Source organism: Diachasma alloeum, unplaced genomic scaffold, assembly GCF_001412515.2.
Source record: "Diachasma alloeum isolate Michigan unplaced genomic scaffold, Dall2.0 Dall_scaffold_00319, whole genome shotgun sequence".
Lineage (NCBI taxonomy): Eukaryota > Metazoa > Arthropoda > Insecta > Hymenoptera > Braconidae > Diachasma > Diachasma alloeum.
In genome coordinates, this window is record NW_021680458.1 from 332,788 (window position 1) to 338,023 (window position 5,236).

Below are 5,236 nucleotides of genomic sequence, written 5' to 3' on the forward strand. Positions count from 1 at the left end.
CTGGTAGACCAGGTAAAAAACGCAAGTTTCAAGGAAACCAGCACAGTGATGAACGCGGAAGTCGTGAAACAAGTAAGTCGGCTGAAAAATTAAAAAAATCCGTCAATTTTGCCGAAGACCGCGATAAAAAGCGCGTGAAATTGGCTAATCGACGCAGCTCCCAGTCTTCCAAAGAGGCCAGAACTGAGCAAAAGAAGGCTAGACTGGAAGAAAATGAAAATTTTGAGCAGGCTGAAGGCATTTTGTACGGTGCAGGCATTGCAGATTAAGTGAAGGTAAGATTTTTTCATGATTTTTCACTAAAAAAATCTTTAAACGCGTTTTTCTCAAAACTACATTTTTCCGGTCGGCGGCGGTGATTTCTCCGTAACCACTGAACCGATTCTCTTGAAATTTTAACCACATATTCTCCACATAAATAGCTCTCCAGTAAAGCAGAATTATATTAAAATTTTAATTTTTACTATTTTTTTTTCCGCGAAAAACGAAAAAAAACGCGTTTTTCAGGTTTTTTTTTTACATGTCCGCCATTTTGTTAATTATTAATAAATAATTATAATTCTGCTTTGCAAGAGAGCTACACTCATACTGAATCTAAATATTTTTGGTTTTTTCATTTCAGATGATCCATCATCGAGATATCAACGCCGCCAGTGACATGTCAATTCCGCGAGACGTTACAATTGGCGGCCATTTTCATAAATATAAAGAGTTAAATATTAGTTGAAATTTTTTTTGTGTTTTTTAAGATCATATTTACTGGACTTATTTAATAAATTATTACTATTTCTATAAATAAAAGCCTAAATAAATTTATTTAATTGTCCTTTTTTTTAAGTGTCTAAACCAGAATGATCCCTTAATCTTGATTATGCCATCACTCTGCAAACGTATTTCATTTTTCTTCTGTGTATAGGACATTTGAAGATAGCTCATTATTTCTTCACGTTTCTCAATTTCGTCTTCATCAATCACTAAATTGTCAGCATATTTATGTGTGAGATCGAGAGTTCCCTGGGAGGTTCTTCCGATCGAATCTATTGTAGATTTCTCTTTGACTGAGGACATATTGTTTAGCGTTATGTCAGTTCGTGAGTTCATCGGAGCAGATTCTGCACACTTTGTCCTCTCAATATCATAGATTGTTGCACATGTGGTAGCAATTTCAGCACCTCATAGTAAATAATGATTACGTAATTATTTTTGTGGAACATTCAATACCAAACAAATATTTATTGCTATATAATATGAACTTTTTACCTCTTGAAATTTTACGTTTTTTACTCTTCTTCTTCGATTTGTTGTTAGCGAATAATTTAATGTCATCATTCATTTTCGTTGAATTATCTCCTTCTTGTGGCATATTCAATGTTGATTTATTCATTTCGATAGCATTTGGCCCCGTTCCTAACGGAAGATTCTCATCGCTGTTCCTTTTTGACACAATATATTCTCCACCATCACTTCCATTTGAAAGTATACCTTTTGGATGATGTGTTTGGTCTGTATCATTCGCTACTAAACGAGAATCCAATACTACCCATGGAGCCCCAGCGTTTAGACTATCAGCAATCGTGACTAAATCACTTCTATGCTCTATAAAAAAGTGAATATTCATTCAATTATACCACTGCTATTTATGAAACTCCATAGTTATAACGTACACGGTAATTATCATAAATAATATTATCAAGGAGTCCGTCATTCCAGATTCTCTTGCAAATTAACACTACCAGTTTATAATCAACTTTGAACAGTTATAGAAATAATTGATAATGAATTTTGGACTCTTACTATTTTTATAATTCCTCTCAATTGTATATATTTGAAGCCTATATTCTTCGAATTTCACTATTTGATTATTGATTTATGAATAAAAATAATTTGTTACACAGTTACCAAACTCAACAATCGGCATTTTAAATTTGTCTTTCATCAAATAACACTTTTCGATCAATTTTTTTTTAAGTATTGAATATATTTGAATGCGAATGTATTGAATGTATCTCATTTTGTTATTTTGAAGAATGAAGAATATTTTGAAGAATCAGTAGAATTTCATGATTTTTTTTATTGATTTTCGTTCATGAACTCCACTAGTTAGCTTAAAAATATTGTGATTATTCGAGATTATTAATGGAATAAATTGTATCATATTTTCTTGTAGAATGCAACAAGGAAAAATCTATAGTTACCAAAATAGACAATTCACATAAGTTGAGGAAACTTTTTCGGTTTTGGATGACATAATTTGTTTTTTCGACTATTTGTTCACTAAAAACACAAAATATGAGTACACTTACCTGAACGACCTTCAAGAATTCCAGTAAAAACTTTCTTGCCCTCACGAATTTTCCATATTTTCTGTTTGGGCAGAAGCACAGGGCGAACAGAGTATTTAGTTGTTCCGTCAATTCTGACTAAGACAAACATTATTTATCACGTAGAAAATATCTTTCCGGTAATTCTTTGAAACTAAAACGATGCTTATTACGGGTTTGCTCCCCCGACACTTTCAAATACGGTATCACGATATTACGTTAAAAGATCGATCACTGAAAAACTCACAGCAGTACTGATGTACAGCTCGTGATCATATTTGTATGCACCAGACGTCGCCAATAATAAATTCTTGTCACAGCCAAAAAGTGGGTAGCTCTTTTGAAATTTGAAAATTGTTCAATAGTTGATTTTGTTTCTCAGTTGAATAATATTATTGAGTCTATACAGTTGAATAATATTATTGAGTCTTACACGAATACAATTGTGGTAATTTATCGTTTTTCGGAAACTACACTTGTCTAAAAATTCAACGGAAAAACCCAACAGAAATTCCGTCGAATTTCTATTGGAATTTTATAGCAATTCTATTGGAGTTCTATTGAAATTCTATTGGAAAAGTTCATTTGTTTTTCGCGCTATTTCTATAGGAGATATTTATTAGAAAAGTCAATAGATTTTAATTCTTCTATGACATGCTTGGGCATGAATGTTCTACGTTTTTTTCTTGGCGTTGCTTATGAGCAGCAAATGAAAATACAGCGGAAAAACCTTAGAAAATTTAGGCTTGAAAATTTCATAAAAAAATGAAAATCTATTGACTTTTCTGTTAAATTTCTCCTATGTAAACGGCGCAAAAAACAAATTAAATTTTCCGATAGAATTCTAATAGAATTCTAATACAAATTCCAATAGAAATTCGATGGAATTTGTATTGGGCTTTCTATTGAATTTTATCATACGTGTAGTAACGTGCAATTCATTATCAATTTTGGTCTAAAGAGAACGAGCTTTGTATTTGTAGAAATATGCATCTCCTCGATTATCATTAGAAATTAAGTCATTCTATGCGAAAGCATTCTGCTAATGTAATTTAACAAAATTAAAGAATTCACTGTCTAGGATTTTTCATAATTTCAGTGACAATGTGGCAGGCTGCCACTGGCAGCCCCTGGTAGTTTTTGTGCGATTTTTCAAAATTTCCGTTTCTCGAAATTTCAATTTGACGACCATATTTTCTGATTGTTTAATGAGATTCTCTATCGATTTATACCTATTGGCCGAGACTCGAAAATTCAAATGCTTCTGAAACTTTTGAACTTTAACCGTTCTTGAAAATTTGCTATTTGGGATTATATTTTCTAGACGTTTAAGGGGGGCCCCCGGTGAAATTTGAAAGTCTTCGTTATATGATGACTTCAGTTACATGATGGGATATGTTAACAAGTAGGAAATATCGCGGACCCAATTGGTTTTGCCCCGTACTTTCACGGAAAACGTCTTTTGTCGTGTTTCTACCTTTAAAATGTTCTTTGTTCCCCCATTTTGAGCCGATATGATTCCGAAACGATTTTTGTTTTTCTTTTTCAATTTTTTCATGATCTATATAGCGGATCGGAAAACGGTAGCCTAACTTTGTTCTTTGGAGTCTTACGAACATTTTGAAAAAAAAAATCTAAAAGGATCGAAATTGGGAAACGAGGAACGTGTTAAAGGTTGAAATATGAAAAACGACGTTTTCCGTGAAAGTATGGGGCAAAACCGATTGGGTCCGGGATTTTTCCCACTTTTAAACATATCCCATCGTATAACTAAAGTCGCTCTATAAGTCCTCAGATCCTCCGAAGAATTTGAAATTGTACCGGGATCCCTCCTTAATGAGATTCTTTATCTGTCTTTAATTATCGGTCGAGGCAGGAAATTTCGAAAAATTTTCTCTTCGATAAAATAACCATTTCCAAACGAAAAAATATCTGTCTTGAAAATTTCCAAGTTGGAACCATGTTTTCTAGGCGTATAATGAGATTCTACATTGATCTGTAACTAGTGTTTGAAACTGGGAACTGTAAGTTACTTTGAAAAAATTACCATTTTTTTTCAACCATAGTAGAGAGCCGGGCCTTGAAGGATTCTCAATTGAAAATGAGGAGGAATTCATTATGTTTTCAATTAAGAATTTATAATATTATTTTCTTTATTTTATAATATTATTTTCTTTTAAAATTTAATGTCGTCTACTATCATTTTTTTTTTTTTTATATATTTTTTTAGAGGTAGATTTTAAATACAATATTAAAAGAAAATTGAGTATTTTTAAGAATTATTAAAGTCACAATTAATATTATAGAATATTTCAAGAAAGAAACAATAGCCAACAAATTCATATCAATTTAAAGTCAATAGATATATTCTTATCGTTAATAGTATTTCACATAAATCATTTATCAAGTCTTTTCAATTTTCGTATATCAATTATAACAATTCCTATTCACATGTAATTATTTAGTGTTAATCTATTTTCATGACTTCTCAAGATCTTCGTCATTTCAATTATTTCATATAGTCAATTAAATCATGTATCAAACTCCGAATATTTCGAGCATGTGCTCACTATACCCTTTTCTACTTATCACAAAGTATCAGATCTCAGTTTTTGTATAAAACAAATTGATTAAATAAGATTATTATTAATTAAAAATTTTTCCTGGATTTATATTGAGTTCTCAGGTTCGTCACGCATAAACATAATAGAATATAGAAATAAATATTAATCAGTCGAAATATAATTTCTAATCACCTTGAAATACTGACACAAATAAACGCAAAGAAATGTGCTCAATTCTCAAAAAAAATGGACTTCTCGTAAATTATAAATGTTTCTCAATTTTATATAATTATTGTCCGGACAAAGTATCAATTATGTTAATTCGTTCATAAAAATTCGTTTGAAAAAAAA